Source organism: Hippocampus bargibanti, linkage group LG01 (assembly GCF_051943395.1).
Source record: "Hippocampus bargibanti isolate YZ-2025 linkage group LG01, ASM5194339v1, whole genome shotgun sequence".
Taxonomy (NCBI): Eukaryota; Metazoa; Chordata; class Actinopteri; order Syngnathiformes; family Syngnathidae; genus Hippocampus; species Hippocampus bargibanti.
The window spans coordinates 7,720,041-7,738,113 of NC_142734.1; positions in this window are offsets into that span (position 1 = coordinate 7,720,041).

Sequence of the window (18,073 nt, forward strand, 5' to 3'; positions counted from 1 at the left end):
AAATCCCATAAGTCCCTCCCTCCGACGCCACACCCTCATCCCAATGAAACGCGTGGCAGTCTGGGGGCTAGGAGTTTGACAATATTGAGGAGAAGAGTGTGTGAGAGAGAATGATGAGAGAGAGAGAGAGGGAGAGAGAGAGAGAGAGAGAGAGGGGGGGGGTGTAGTTACAGGGGAGAGTGAAAAAGAGAAGAGAACTTGAGAGAGAGAGATTGAGAGAGAAAGCGTGAGAGACAGACAGAGAGAGAGAGAGAAATTGAAAGAGATAGACAGAGAGAAATGGAGAGAGAGAGAGAGAGAGAGAGAGAGAGAGAGAGAGAGAGAGAGAGAGAGAGAGAGAGAGAGAGAGAGAGAGAGAGAGAGAGAGAGAGAGAGAGAGAGAGAGAGACGCACAGACGGAAAGACAGAGATTGAGAGAGAGAGGCAGAGGCAGAGAATGAGAGGCAGTGAGAGAGAGAAATTGAAAGAGATTGAGGCAGAAAGAGAGAGAGAGAGAGAGAGAGACAGACAGACAGAGATGGAGAGAGACAGTGACACAGAGAGAGGGAGACAGAGAGAGAGAGAAAGAGATAGACGGAGAGAAATTGAGAGAGAGAGAGAGAGAGAGAGAGAGAGAGAGAGAGAGAGAGAGAGAGAGAGAGAGAGAGAGAGAGAGAGAGAGAGAGAGAGAGAGAGAGAGAGAGAGAGAGAGAGAGAGAGAGAGAGAGAGAGAGAGAGAGAGAGAGAGAGAGAGAGAGAGAGAGAGAGAGAGAGAGCACGTACACCACTGATATCTGTTTTAAATGCGAAGGACACGAAGAAAACACACAGAATTACCATGAGCAACTCACAAACTGCCGAACGTGACAATTAGTAGGAAACCAACTCGTGCAAGCAACATGCACGTCAACAGGAGAGAGAGAAATATTAACCGGTATTTATGTAACCTCGGTTGTTCAAAATATTGTTTGGGTGGAAATTCGAATTGGAAAACGAATTATTCCAAACACAAATAAGATATAAATTGCATTTAAAAATGCATTCCGTTTTTACGTATGAGAAATTGCCACTCCATTTTCATTACATATCTGCATGCGTTTAATACGCGACAATTTTTTTTGAATCAAATTATAATTTCAAGGCATTGTGTTAAGACTAATTTGTGATAAAGAGTTAACGGGGTACAAATTGCTTTCAGTGGCGTGGTGTATCGCTTAAGCATTTTTAATCGATTGTCTATCTCATCATTAGTCGGGTGGATTAGGAATTTTCCACTTCATTAGGCACACTGTGCGCGGCTGCTTGTGGCCGAGCGAGGAGACGCTCCTCCACGCGTGTGCATTTAAGTGCTTGTGACAGCTTGATGCGGGGAGAGCAGGTGTGTGCGTCATTTGCCTCGTCCTTGGATTGTTTTCTTCCACGTACAGTTTGGCAACACAAATAGCCCATATTTATTGTAGCCTTTTTTCTCCGTGTGTGTGTATGCGTGTGTGTGTTAAGACTTTTTGGGGGATGTTGAAATTAGGTCATTTTGATGATTGGATTTTTCCGAATTTGATACCGAATGTGCAAATGGTGTCCTTGACAGTTTTGAAAGGCCCTTATAAATGAAATGTATTATTATTATTATTATTAATTAATTGACACGTAGCCCGCCCAATCTGAGTGGCCCCTCGATTAATTAAAAAAAGTATATTATGAACATATTTCCCATCTAACATCCCTGACACTCTGACGAAGGCGGAAGTAGTCGCCGAAACATGTCAGCTATTTGAACACCTACACTGTCTGTAAGTAAAGAATCTGCTTAAAATTATATATTTCCCATCTACTTCGGCTCCACGGATATATCTAGCCACAGATTGTTTTTTTTTAATGTCTATAAATGTAGTAATTTAAAAGTGTGTGTGCGCGCGTGTGTGTGTGTGTGCGCGCGTGTGTGTGTGCGTGCGTGATCGCGTGTGTGCGTGTGTGTGTATATATATATATACTTTTTTAACCAATAGTGCTGAATTTTGTCATTGTAGTCGATATTTAAAAGGGTTTCTTTGGACATATTTCTGTCTTTTTTCTATTGCTATATTTTGTTCAGCATTTCGCAACAAAGATAACGAGCTACAAAACAGTTGTGGGTTTCATTAAACCTCAATTTAAAGATTCGAGTAAAACAAAATAATTAGTTTCTACACAGTCACCATAAAGGAAAACTGTTTTTATATTGAAGTTTTTCCCAACATGAATTGCAAATTAACATAAGTTGTGGGTTGAAGAGTGCAGTGGCACGAATGAACAATTATGGTACCCGCTATTATTTAAATTGTCCATCGAAGTGTCATAAAATGATTGCACTTTGAGAATTTGCGTTTGAAAGGTTGCATAGTTTCGCTTAAAAAAAGCACCGCAAGCTTATATGGCGTGACAGTAAAGCAGCATGTTGTTTTTTACACTCTCCATATTGAAGAGTTTTCACAGTTTGTGGTGGCACAATAAAGGCCCAGCGGCCTAGTGCGTGGCGAGCCTCAGCCCAGTGGGGGTCCACATTGTCCTCTCGGGGGTCTCGCGCCTCGCACGTGCCCCCATATTGATCGCTTTGTGTGCGAGTGGAGAGTAGAGGGGGTGGGAGTGCGGGGATCTCAACTTTGCCAACTGCGCGCTGCAGGGCCCCGCGCACGCGAGAAGTTTGTACTGGGATAACTTGAAGAGGGTCACGTGACTCGCGGCCATGTAGAGGGGCAGCTCGGCTCATCTAACGAACGATTTATTGAACGGAGCCTGACAGATGGCTGGCTTTGGTTGAGCTGCGGATTGGGGGAGGGGGTTGGTCGGGGCAATCTGTTGCTTGGATGCTCACGCGTCACTCGCTTGTCCGCGGATGATGTCTCGTGCTCAAGCAGTATTTAGACATCCGCTAACGGCCCCAAGCGCGCTGGCCAGTGCGCCGGCCATGGAGGCATGTGGACAAAGGGGGACGCCATTTGTGCACGTGTATCTCTGTGTGAGTGAATGTGTGTGCGCGCGTGTGCGTTTGAGCGTGTGTGTGTGTGTGTGCGCGCGCGCGTGTGTGTGTGCGTGTGTGTCAGAATCAGAATCAGAAATCCTTTACAAAAGAACAAAAGATAAAACAACGTTTTCTATGCCCCATATAAAATGTCAGGTGACTGAAATGTACAACTCTACAAAAAAGTTTCATAAAAAGAACTGTACAAACACACATACACAGTGCAAAGTATAAAAATATATCAAAGTATAAAAAGCATATTTGATATATGTAACTGTGTTGACTTCAATATAAAGTGGCTGTGCTATATTTACAATACATCGGTCCAGGGTTTATTTTTTTATTTTTTTCACATGTGTTCTACCGGAAACAAATTCCTTGTGTGTTCTACATACTTGGCAATAAAGATGATTCTGATTCTGATAAAACCTTGAGGTACGTATTTCATTCAATCCTTTTCCCATGCACCAAAATGAATGGAAATGCACATTATGTTGTATTTCAGTATACTTTGTCATATTGTACTTAACAAAAACTGTCTAAAAAAGTGTCTCGTTGCATGAATAGAGTGCTATAGTTGCAAATTTCCCCATTGTGGGAGTATTCAAGGCTTTCTGATTCAGATTCTGATTGTAAAAATAATAAATCGCACAATCTCATGTGGCAGCAACACTAGCGGTCAGTTTTAGATTTTCTTTGTCAACACAAACATTTGTTGTTATATCTTGTCTTACACAATGAGAGGTTTTAAAATATATAGCGATGGAAAAAATACACAAAGACTTCAGACAGGCATGTGAGTGCTGTGCAAAATGCATTTGAGTGGAGATTTAGGTCCCATGAAACTTCATCAGCAAGACTGGATTGCTGATGCGAAAATAAATGGGTAATCCGAAGAGCTCAAAGCCCTTTCTTGAATGGCCATTGTCCCGCTCCTTCTGGTGTAACCACCTTAGTCCCACGGGCACAGTATAAGACTCATCGACAGATATACTGTTCATTGAGATATCTCACTGATACTTAGTCGTTCCATGAGAGGATGAAGATTAAACTGCATGTCTGTCAATATTTTTATCCTGGCTGCTACATATGTAACTGCACAGTTTGCATAGAATAATCCTTTGCATAAATGGTTAACGCATTGCAATGAAGATGTTTGGGGTTAGCATTAAATTATTGGACGGAAAGACTGTGTGTTGTTTCAAATGTGCATTGTGTAATTTTGTTGAACTCATTGACTGCCAGACGTGCAAAAATGTGTCCACTCCCGTGCCAGGGTTTTTGTCATTGTCACTCGAATTTTAGGACCCACAGAATATTGACTTTTAAGACTAGATAAACATTCAAAGCAGCGTAAAAAAACCTTGGACTCTCTTCTTTCATCAGTAAAAAATAATATAATTCCTAAATTGTATGGGTCTGGAGTTATCTGAGCTTCAAATAGGGGTGGTTGTCCAAAATACAAAGCAATACATACATATTGACTTATATAGTGATTTAACAACAGCCGAAGCTGTAACAAAGCGCTGAATGCTGCACCCTTGTGGAAGGCAAAAAAACATTGCCAGAGGACTGACCAGCACTTTATCGGCACTCAAGCAAGAAAAAACAAAACTCGAACAAATTCAGGAATGGCGCTCTACATCATATTTTCAATAACCGTATAAATTTGTGGCAGTGAATGAGTTTTAATTTTGCTTCACGTTTAGTTTGACAGGAAACTTTAAAGGACAACCGACGTCTCCAGACAAGTTGTGTCCATAATTTGTAAAATCGCTTCAAATGACTTCTACTGAGCGTCTTTTACAAAGATTCCACCGCATATAGCTATATTTTACGTTTTAAGACTCACGCTGAATATACCGGAAGTCTTGTTTTTGAGTTGGTGACGAGTCCGCACCCTACGTCACTGAAGGAACGCCCCTCACTGAGAAAGGACATACCTTGCATCACCTCAATGCATTTTGCGGTACTTTGTTTGGTCTGAAAACTTCGTGTTGATCCGTGTTGATGGCGAAATTAGAAGGAAAACATAAATAATGCGATGGTCAATCGTTGTGTGTTGCGCCAAGACTTCTACAGTGTATTTGATGTTCGCTTACAAAACGTCCCAGGAGACAATTTACACGGAGCTTTTGCCCTCTTCTGCCTTCTTTGTGTACTGTGAGTACTAAAGCGTTTGTCACTACATTTCTCTCCAGATGCATCAAAATGACCGGAATAAATTCTTTAATCGATTGCAAACATGTATGCTTTCCGCTTCAGAACTATTTGAATCATATTCATAACTCGATGAGTAATAAGAAAGCATATTTTCTGAATCTGAAGCCATTGTTTTGATTCTCCAGCAAGGCAAGACGTCTTGGGGTGACACCACGAACAAGGGGGCGGGACCTTCTGAAACTGCCCACAATTTGAAGTAGTTTTTGGACACTTTAAGTCGTTTTTATTGGTGTTTTGCATGTGACTAAAAATATCATACGTGTTTTGGGTATTTTAAATGCTATAAAACGTGTTTCTGATGTCAGTTAGGAAACAAAAAAGTGATGTCGGTTGTCCATTAAGGCTGAATGACCGTCTTGAAATATGTTTTCTGAAGAATTGTTCACAAATTGCACCATCCACCTCATCGTACTCACATCTTAACTCTGCAATGGCAATTTCAGGAAAACTAGTAAATGAACTTATACTCTTATCTCTCGGTATTGCTGTAGGTACATTATTGGTTAAACTGATGAGCCAACAGCCACCTTTCTGCTGGAACTATGGAGAGTTCGGCTCACCTCTCCGCGGAAACTACTGAACTGAAAGGCTCTGCCTTGTTGCATAAGCAATGCCGGGCACTCTGTCTTCATATGATCCGTGTGTGCGGGTCGGAGAGTACAAAAATACACAGAGTGCCACCCACCCATCCCATTTCTAGACCGCCACCTCCTCATTAGTCGCAGGGAGTGCTGGAGCCTATACCAGCCGTCTTCGGGCACTAGGCGGGGGACACCCTGAATTGGTTGACAGCCAATCACAGGGCACACAGACAAACAACCATCCACGCTCACACTCAGACCTAGGGAGAATTTAGAGTGTTCCACCAGCCTGCCATGCATGTTTTTGGAATGTAGGGGGGAAACCGGAGGACTCCGAGAAAACCCACGCAGGCCCGGGGAAAACATGCAAACCCCACACGTGACGGAGGTCGGACCGGGTCTTGAACTCATGACCTCTGCACTGTGAAGTCGGCATGCTAACGACTCGACTACCGGGCCGCCCGCAGAGTCCCAAATGTCGTTTCTTCTTCTTGAAATCAGAATAATGTTCAAATAGCATATTTTGTGTTTCCATCAAAAAAAGAGCAGCACACTATAAAGAGTGATCTGCCCATACTGACAAGTCGATGCACAAAGGCTCCTGACAGGAGTACAAAGTCAGACACTTGGTAGTTACTCCAAAAACAGCATGATAAGGAATATAATGCTCTTTACATATGAAACTGATATTGGGGAGGAAAAAAGGAAATTGGCCCAATCAGACAGCGCACTCGTGGCCTTCTCGCCCCCAATAAAGAGTTCAGCGAGGTTGCATGTCAGTATACAATGTGTGTGAGTGCTCCCCAGGTAGATGCACCCCTGTTCCCCTACATCCCACACCCTCCCTTATGTCCCATGAGTAAGCGTCGACTTCATCACACCTGCAGCCTACACAGGGAATTGGAAGCTCATCATCTCCCACAATCCCCAATGAATGTCAGTCCAACGTAATGGGAACTGCATCCAGTTCCCATTTGCACTAACACAGAAAGTCAGCCTCCTGGAAGAGGTCATGGTGCATGGGTGCATGCATCTGATCTAAAACGGCCTCAATTATTAGTCCTTTTCAGGATTATTTAATAATTACCAGGACATTTGGGTACTTTACTGTATCAGTCCAAAATTATCGTTAACCAAAACAATAGAAACGGCATGAATCTGTTCCAGGGGAAAAATGTTAATGTTCTAGGGATAAATATCATTGTATGATGTGGTGCATTTTTAACAAATACAAACGCTTCCGTACTTACGAACATTCGAGTTACGAGCAATGGTAAATACGAAAATTTTTATAGGAACATACAGTATATAGTATTGGATTTGATTCGATTTGCCTTTATTAGTCTCACAGTGGGGACATTTACATTTCACAGCAGCAAAGTTATGAAAGGAATGAAAGTAGAAAAACAAAATCCAGGAGCTGCTGGAAAGGCAGCCACTCTCGCGGCCCCGTCTTAAAGGACTCCTTGTAGTCTCTCCAGTTGTGCTTGTACATATCTTCAAATAGCATATATTTTATTAAATGTTTATTTTTTCAGTCCAAACCAATACAGGTTACTTATATAAGCCTTAACATACTTACAACCAACATCACTTTTTTGTTTTTTTAACTGACATCATTTTATAGCATCTAAAATACCCAAATATGATATTTTTATTCAAATGCAAAACACCAATAAAATGACTTAAAGTGTCCAAAATATGCAAAACGTTAAGCTGCGAATTGGGCATTTTCAGAAAGTCCCGCCCCCAGTTCGTGACGTCATTCCAAGATGTTTTGCATTGCTGGAGAATCAAAACAATGGCTTCAGATTCGGAGAATATGTTTTCTTGTTACACATCCAGTTATGAATATGATTCAAATAGTTCTGAAGAGGAAAGCATACATGTTTGCAATCGATTAAATAATTTATTTCGTGCCATTTTGAGGCAACATTGGAGGTAAATGTCTCACCCAAAAATGGCCATCGAGCTGTTGTGAGGAATGAATCAGCCCGTTTCCACAGGCTGATAAATTCCTTCCATGGAACTTGGACGCCCTCTTCTGGCAGCTTTTGGGTGCAACACAAGGTTTTCGGACCAAACAAATACAGCAAAAGACATTGACGTGATGGAAGGACTGCTACAATGTGTCTTTTTTTCGGTCAGGGGCGTTCCTTTAGTGACGTCAAGTACGGACTCGTCACCAACTCAAAAACAAGACTTCTTGAATATTCAGCACGAGTCTTAAAACGTAAAATATAGCTATATGCGATGGAATCTTTGTAAAATACGCTCAGTAGAAGTCATTTGAAGCGATTTTACAAATTATGGACACAACTTGTCCGCAGACGTCGGTTGTCTTTTAAACATACATTCCATACAAAATATAGCACTGAAGCAACTTATGAATGAATTCACCTTCCGGACGACCGTTCAGAACATATCTCGTTCTTAAGTTGGGGAGCGTCTGTACAGGAATAACGAAAGTGCTTGTGGATCATGATTTATTCATTATTGTGCGGCTCTTTCTGGTGTACATGTGTTTGCTATATGGTACACTATGATGCAGACATCTGGGTTAACACGGACATGGATGAGATGGTTACTAGGATGCAATATGAATTGTTTTTTCTTCTCTGAGGAAACATCTGTGTTGAAGTATCCGTTGCTTAACGAGTTACATAACACCGCATCACCGATGCTCTTAGTTAACCCATTTATGGATTTTTGTTCGCTAGTATTTCAGCATTAAGCTCAGCAGTTTCCAAATGCAAACCGATGTATTTTTTTTCAATGCACAACCTGTAATTGTTTTACATTTAAATTTACTTCAAAGGCAGATTTGACATTAGATTGAAGCCTCTGACTTGAAAAGTATTTCAACTCAGTGCCAAACTACTATTTGATGGAAAATGAGTTGCGTTCACTGCCACCGTAAAAATGCTCCTATCTCATATTTCTGCTCTCATGTCAAATGCTCTTAAACCAGATGACCATTCGAATCTTGAAGTTTCTGTCAGGTGACTCATATCTCAAGACAGCGCTGTATTTGATTTTCTTTTCAGAAATTGTATGCAATATCTTCGTTTGCGACCAACGGGTGGCACTGTAATGCCCCACCTGCAGCTGCACAGGCGTTTTAATCAGTGGCAGTTAAAAAGACTCACGGCCCGACCATTCGTTGTCGGGTCAATGTTTGTTTCACCCTGTCAGGTTTGTTTCATTTTGTCACGTTTGACTCATGGTTTTGTTTGCTACTTTGGACCTTTTTTGTTCTGATGACTTTGTTGTTCATGATTTTGTTCCGGGAAACTATAATACAATTTGTCAAATGCACCCTTTTCGTCCTTCCTGCCTGCTTTTTCGGGGGTCCACCACCACCTTGCAAAGCGTGTCATTCTATACATCTATACAATTCTCATTTTTCTACTTTTGAGTTGTTTTTAAAAAAATGTCAAACCAGGGGAACTCGTCTAACTATTTATTGACGGTTGTTACTCATAATGAAGATAACCCCCTTCCTTATGAGAAAAAAAAAATCAAAAAGGAAAGGAAGAATCAGTGCCACAAGTGAGTTGTCTCTCACTCCTGTCTCCAAGGGGCTCGGAGTGAAATGGGAGGGATCCTTGCTCTGTGCTGACAGATGGGTCCTTGTTCCTGGCTTTTTTTCTTCATCTCCCTCTTTTGCTAAAACACAGTCACACTCACACACAGCAAGACTGCACGAACACAATGGGAATTAAAGCTCTCCACACATATGCACCCTGCTCTGCTGCTGAAAGCTGAACCCCTTGTAGACATCATAAAAGATGACGCGGGCGGGGTGGGCCCTGCGAAGGGGTGGGCTGCATGCATGGCACAGGGTGAGGAGGGCCGCATGATGTAAAGGCCCCGTTTTGCACTCTGAAGGAAAGGTGTTGGCAGCAAATTTGTACGCATGGCTGAAAAACCTTGCACACTTCGACTGTCATTTGGGAACAATATTGTATGCACAGTATGTTTTATGTATGTTTAGAAGTGCCTTGGTAGCGTTTTCTCTATAGGATGACTATCATATAGCCAAAATGAGGCTGTCTGATTTATATACCATATTTTCCGGTGTATAAAGTGCATCTTAGTATAAGGCGCACCCCTAATGAATGGTAGATTTTCAAACTTTTTCCATATATAAGGCGCAACAGAGTTTAAGCCACACTTTCAATGAATAAAAAAGTTTTCCAAATATAATATATATATTACTATAAAAGTTTTCAAAAAATAAAGCACACCACATTATAAGGTACTACAGTAGAGGCTGAGATTCGGCACTACTTTTTCTACAGGGGGAAATGGAGTCGGTGGGTGCTGAAATTAGTTGCGAGACCCATTGAGGCTCAATTTTACTTCACATAAGGCGCACCTGCTTATCAGGAGCAGGGTCATCTTTCGAAGAAAATCAAGACTTTTTGGTGCATCTCATACGTAAAATACGGTAACTCATTTTCTACATATTTCAAAATCAGAATCAGAATCATTTTTATTGCCAAGTATGTAGAACACACAAGGAATTTGTTTCCGGTAGAACAAGTCGCACTCGTATCATCATCAAAAAATTGCTAAGTGGCACTATACAGTTCCATTTGGGCTACTGTTGAACTAGTAAGAGTAAAGTAAGTTGATACAAGCAAACGATCACCACCTAAAAGCATTTACAAAAAAAAAGCTAAAATGTTTTGCAGCCAAAATAAAGAAAACACATGTAGCTTAATCAAAAATACTTGAACAAGAAACACTGAGAATATTTTCAATGCATTTAGAAGCAAAAGTGTTTAAGGCATTTAAATACAAAGTACTCAAATTACGGTATTTTTCAGTGTATAAGGTGCAACCAAAAGCCTTCGTTTTCTCCAAAAGATGATCCTGCGCCTTATACGCAGGTACACCTTATATGTGAAGTAATATTGAACCACAACAGGTCTCTCAACTATACTGAGAGCAGCCACCAACTCCATTTCCTCCTGTAAAAATAAGTAGTGCGTAATCTTAGCCTCTACTGTAGCCTTAATAATTTGCTTTGCCTTATATTTGGGAAAATTTTCTATATTTAGATATTATTTTGGGATAACTTTTTTCATTCATTGAAGGTGCGCCTTATACTCCGGTGTGCCTTATACGTATATGGAAAAAGTTTGAAAGTACACCATTCATTGCAGGTGCGCCTTATACTCCAATGTGCCTTATACACCGGAACATACGGTAAATGCAGCTTTCTAAAAAAAATGCACTGAAATTGATTTTAAATGCCTTCGATATGCGTGGTTGTATAAGCTGAATTCAAAATCATTTACACTTTAGACGTTCTTGAAGGTGAAATTGATCTCAAGCACACACACGCACACACACACACAAACACACACACACACAAACACACACACAAACACACACATTCGCGTGAGTGATCATACACGTGAATGAATCCACACAAGCCCAAAACGTTTGCTGCATACCGCAGCAAGTTACACCAAGTCCGTCTGTTGAAGTGTGCAATAGCAAAGTGCAGCTCACCAAAACATCCACATATGCGGTCTGCAACTCTAGCACTTTAATAAGATTCTTCAAAGTGTGTTTTGGTAAGATCCTTCACGATCCGGGGCAATATGAGCAGATTGTTTGCAGCTTATACCATCTTCCTTTGGGCTAATGGATTTGGAAAACATTCCAGTCGCACAGATAGCAACAGAATGGGAATCTGGCTTGAGGGCAATCCTCACTAAGTGGGGAGAGAGCCATTCAACAAAGGTGCCTGTGGTTTCATATTCAGGATACTTTACAGCCTCCGTCCCAGGACATCAACAGTGTTTTTGGGTGTGCTGTTGAAGGGGGGCAAAAGAGGGGGAGGAGGATCCATCTGCCACGCTACCGGTCCTGAGGGAGACGGGCATATCCCAGGGGTGTTTTGGAGAGAGGGGGCTGAAAGGATTACACCCAAGCACTAATCAACGGCGGTAATCTGCAGGCCCCTATACAAAAGCCGATCCAAACAACAGTTTGGGACAAAGCATCATCGCTGGGTGAATGCGTGCTGTACGTTCGCTCAAATATGGAGGTATGCATATTGCGTTGTATGCGCACCATGTTCAATGGGTAGGCTCGGTCCACCGTGGAGGTGTGATTGGCAAAGGACCCACAGCGTGTCTGTGATCAGGTGCGAGTATCGCACAAGTGGCCCCGTCTGATTCCCAGTGTGACCATTATGCAAATGTGGCAACACGACAGGCTGGCAACATGAATTAGACTAACCGACAATAGCACCTGACTAATGCGTTCATATTGTCCTGTCGTTTACATTAAGGTGTTTATGCCAATAGCCGGGGAAAAAATGGCCCAAAAATGAAAGTGATGGCCGTTGAAGCAGTAGTTTTCATGCCGCAGTTCCGGCAAAACAGTTGTCACTGTCTTTGTCACAGCAGGCGGCAACTAAGGTGCATATGCTTGGCTTTTGTCTTGGCACAAAGCAGGATATCACTTTGCAACTTGTTTCACGCTCCCTTGGCAGGATGGTTTTGATGTCTCGGGCTCGTGGATGGGGTTCGAGACTCTTTGCGGTGGCTTTAAAGCTTCACTGCTGGCTAAGATGCTGCTTAATAATAATGCCAGTCCTCAGGGGCACAGGGAACTGGAGCACTCTGGCCTGCAACGACTCTACCTCCTGCAGGATGCCCATTGGCAAGCCTGCCGCTAAGCTCCCGATCCCATTGCCTCATTGTTTAGCAGACTCCGCACTGCCAATATTAAGCCCGGCTAATGTGATCTAGAGGCAGCTGGAGCAGCCCCGATTATTACCATGACACAGCCAACCGAGGGGTGTAATATCATTAAAAATAAATCAGGTGGTTTGGAGATTTGCTTGAGCATGGGGGTGGTCGGGGAGGGGGGCTTTGAATGGCATTAGGTGGGAGAACTGCCATAATTTCATTAGCCAGTGGGAATATCTCAGAGGATCTGTTGAAACGTTTCCTCCAAGTTACACTAATTTAATTTCTCTTTGCACTCAACACATACTGAATAAAGAGGAATTTGTGATGGTACCTTTCCGAATGAACTGTCGAGTAATGCGGCTAAATATCACAACAGGATTAAAATTCAATTTGCCAATTAAAACAGAGTGGTGATCGTTCTGAGACCCGGCATGCGATACTGTCATTGATGTTACTAGCTTCCTGTGTTGGATTATTGAGACGACAGGAAAAAAAATGTGAGGCTGGGCTGTTAATCTTCCTAAAGTGCTTGACACTGAGCTGTCTGCTCGGCAGACTCTACACAATCAGATGGCCAATGAATAGACATCAATACCCGGCTTATCTACACCCTGACCTCCATGTGTTTTATGTTATATTTCATTATTTGAAATTGGGGTGGTTCATAGTAATTTTCTTTCCTCATTTTACCACAGTATTGTTGTTTATATTTATACAGGACACAATTGCCAGGTCACAACAAATGACATTAGGCTCACAGCGTGGCTTTGCTGTTGCCTTTGTTTGGGATTCAGCACATATAAATACAGTAATTTTAAGACCCATTTAGTATGCGATTTATTGCGCCCTAAAGGGACGCTCGTCTTCATTAGACAGATGGAGAAAATGCAGTTATTTTCAACCACTGTGCCGCAGCACACTATATATACAGTAAAGTCTCGTTATATCGATATCGGTTATATCGATAGTACCGCTTATTACGATACTATTTCTATGAACGCAATGAGAAAATTACATGCGCGCAGGGTCGGATATATTGATAGTCCGGTTATATCGATATTTTTTCGGACTCCCGAGAATATCGATATAACGAGACTTTACTGTATATATATAGGGTGCCGTGAGAGATTGTCAGGTGTGCCGTGATACACGAGAGGTCGTGGTGACGGCCATGGATACGTGGTGACGGCCATGGATACGTTTTTGTTTTTTAAAAAAGGACAACTGCAAACTGCAACTGCAAAGATTCTGACCCGGATGAAGCTTGCTGAAAGATTAAAGTTAAAAACACACACACAAAAACACAAAGGTAAATGAGAAAGCGCCAAAAGCTAGTTACCTCGTAGTTTCACGCTGACTAAGTATCAATAAATTGCGAAATTGGATTGTAATTAAATATACTGTTCATAGTGTCATTTAATAACATTTTTGGTTTGTGGTGTCCCGCAAACGTTTTCCAATGTAAAAAACGTACCTTGGCATGGGGATGGATACGTAGTGAGAATGACTGGTTTAAGTTTGTTCCTGCAACACAACAGTGATCTCTCGAGGTAACATTTTGAATTACAATCTTTGAGCGCTGCGCCCTCTGGCAGTGTTCTTTTTTCATGACTGTATTTGTACGGATCATAAAAAAATCGGGCTCACCACCAAACATAAATGTCACAAAACGTGGATGTACAAATTAGCTATGAGCCATGTGTCATCAAGTGGAACAATATCATTTTACTCTACCTCTCACTATATTTCACTGACATGGGGAAATAAAGATATTAATAATAAATCATTTTGAACTTGTTGAATGAAATTTGATAATTTCCCAACTGGCACTTCCTGATTTCTGTTGCATAAAGTGTCACGGCACATGGTTGGGAATCACTGGAATATATTATGTGAATAGCGAACTACACATGGCAACATACAGTACAAGACAATTCATATTGACAGATTTTTTCCAAATATTTATTTATAATATTGCTTTTTTTTATAAATGCTTTTTTTGTATTTGTATTTAGAGTTTTTTTCCCAGGCGGGGGGGGGGGGGGCAAAACTCCCTTTGGAGGTATATCAGTGTTATTGGAGGTATATCAGCATTCTTAGAAGAAAATGGGGAGAGGGGTATATCATTTTCCCCCCACCACACAGACATGCTACCAGTCATGTGAAAAAACTGCAAGTACCTCAGCTGCTTTGTTTGTAGTGTCATAGCTTTAAAAGGCTCATCGAGGCCATTATCATACCAAGACGGGATACTGGCAGAAATTCAAAGTCGGGCCTCAGTTGTGCATTGAATCATTTAGCCACCAGAACCCCAGGGAGCATGCGGCGAGGAACCCCACTAGATGTGGGGTTAGGTACTGAGCTCAACTGTGAATGGCCCCGTTCCGCAAATCAGTGATGCCCCCTTAAAAGTGATTATAATTCCTTAGACTAAATGGAGTGCATTTACAGTACAGTACATATAGATCTTTATCCACACCATCATAGTCTCTCTCTCTCTCTCTCTCTCTCTCTCTCTCTCTCTCTCACTCGCTCTCACACACACACACACACACACACACACACACACACACACACACACACACACACACACACACACACACACACACACACACACACACACTAATCTGCAGCTGCTGCTATCCAAGGCGTTGCCAGGCCCACTGGGAGCAAATTAGGGTTTAATATCTCGCCCAAGGACACCTTGACAGTGGACAGTCAAGTTGTGATTGGATGTGCGTGTGTCGGGGGACCTTGTGCATACTTCACTGTTTCTGCAATTTTGTGTGGAAATCCGGGCTAACACTAGTACCAAGAACAACACTCAGCCTATTTTTAAATGACATAAAAAGACCTGTGTCAAAACAAGACACAGAACCAAGCAACGCCTTTATTCACAGCCTTTATTCGAGCCTTTATTCACAGTGTCCGAACAAACATTTCTGACAAATATTGACAAAACTATGAGTTTCTCTTCTCAGCCTTATTCCAAATCTACGCTCTGACTCACTCCCTCTCTCTCACTTGTTCCACGTATCCACCCCTGCAGTCCCTGAGCATCACACATCATCACCTGTTCTTTTCCCTTAACCCAGTTCTCCGTCACACTGACATCTTTTAGTCAGTCGCTTCTCTCATACAGTCCAGGCAGCCGGGAACAAATGACGAATGGCTCTAAAAAGAGAAACCTCTACAAAGAACTCACCTTTGCCAGTGGTCCAGCCCAAACTGAGCCTACCTTTTCCTATCCTACCTGCAACTCCTGCAGCATCAAAAGCAACCCCGCAGATGAGATTTAGAATGGTGCGGCCATTAGATTTACCATTTGACCCCAGTACTTTGGAGGTGAGTAATCTTAATCATGCACCTGTCTGAGGAGTAGATAATACACTCTTCATAGAAAGAATCAATAGATGTGGTATACACATAATGTAATTATTTGTAATCTAACATATGACGGATGAAGATGGCAGCCGCGACCTGTGCTAAAATCAGAACTAGGACAACAGGAGTGATGCCATCAGTGTCTTTTGAGGCTGTTTCTGTCACAGTAATACAGTATGTGTTATCTCTTTTATCGGGCAGGCAATGCTATGAGATTAATCTTGTATTTCTCTTTTTTTGTGACAAATAGGAACACAAAATAATGTAAAATAATAACATTACTGTCTTAGAAATTCATATCAGATTTTTTCCAATGGAAAAAGGGTGACATACTGTGTCTGACTGACAGTGCAGCATATCCCCCTTCAAATATTAAAATATATCTTTGGCCCCATTTTATTGTATCTTAATGCCAATGAACTACAGTATGTTTACATTACAAAATAATCTCCATTTAGTACACGCATTGGATGGAGCAATAGGGGAAAAAAAGACCTTTGCCATCTTCATGAAGGCGGTTCCAAACCTCCTGGTTGGCTGGGGTTATCAATTACTCACTGATTTTCACTAGCAAGGAAATAGTATTTTAGCTCTTATTCTGTCTGCGTTTGAAAAAGTACCCTAAGTAATGTGATGGGTAAATGGAATGCAATGTTACTGCACTTCTATATATATGCTTTAAATACAGTGCATGATGTTTGTTTTGTCATACTGGCTGTATGGTGTGACAATAAATAATCCACCGCTACTCATGACGCACCTGCTTTGCAACTGCTCGATGTCATATGGCTGTCATGTTTGCATGACCATCTCCTACATTGAAATTCCATATATGTATTTACATGCTGAAATTTTATTGGAGAAAATGAAATCATGTATATGCCTGTGCCAGTGTTGATAGATGAAAATAAAGACTTCTTATTCTGTGCATTATAATTTATAGTACTGTAAAATTTATTGGCCATTTCTTTAAACTTAAATTGATGTTAACCGTTCCCTGCACAGGGGTAATTGTCAAGTTATTTTAAGTATGTACACTGCTTCACAACTTGAAAGACTTCACATTCGTTCTCAGATTATTTTGTCTGAATTTTATTCAATGATCAAACATTTGTTTATTGTCTTTCTGTTACTCTACACTCGTTTAATAATTTAAGAATACAATCACACCGAGGGGACAGTTAAATTGTTAACATGCCATGTATGTTTTTTGGAATGTGGCACCAAAAACGGAGCACCCTGTCACCAATTACAATCATCAATTTATTTTCAGAATCAGAATCAGAATCATCTTTATTGCCAAGTATGTAGAACACACAAGGAATTTGTTTCCGGTAGAACACGCTGCACTAGTATCGTTGTCAAAAAAACTGCTAAGTGGCACTATACAGTTCCATTTTGGCTACTGTTGAAAGAGTTCAAAGAGTTAATGGCTTGGGGGAAGAAGCTGTTTAAATGTCTGCTGGATTTGGTGCGCATGGATCGGTAGAGCCTGCCTGAGGGGAGTAGCTGGAAAAGGTGGTGGGCAGGGTGCGGAGGGTCCAGTAGGATTTTCCGCGCCCTAGTTTGGATTCTTGCAGTGTGCAAGTCCTCGAGAGTGGGTAGGGCGGTGCCAATGATTTTTTCCGCCGTCCTAACTGTCCGTTGAAGTCGGATTTTGTCCATTTTTGTGGCGGCCCCGAACCAAACGGTGATGGAAGAACACAGGATGGATTCGATGACAGCCGTGTAGAAATGTTGCAGCACCTCCTGTGGCAGGCCATGCTTCTTTAGCAGCCTCAGGAAGTACATTCTCTGTTGGGCCTTTTTCAGGATAGAGTTGGTGTTTCATTTATGATTGCATTTTAGTTTTTATAATTGTAGTTTATTTATTTGGCAAATCAGAACACAAATTGGTTTGTACTCACTGTGGGAAGACATTCTATAGTCTTCAATGCATCTATTTTGGGAAATTAATTACATGCTTTGAAGATAAAATATTATATTTTTATTAAGGGAATTAAGACAAATGTGTATTAATGGGGCAAAATGTCACATGTCATGTGTCTTTTTGGTTGTTTACTTTACATTCGTCTCGAATAATTGGAGGTCCCAATCTGGGAAAAAGTGCACCCATGCATTTGCTAATCAGATCATCCTGATAAGGGTCGAGGGCGTTCTGGAGCCGATCCCAGATGATGTTTGGGTAA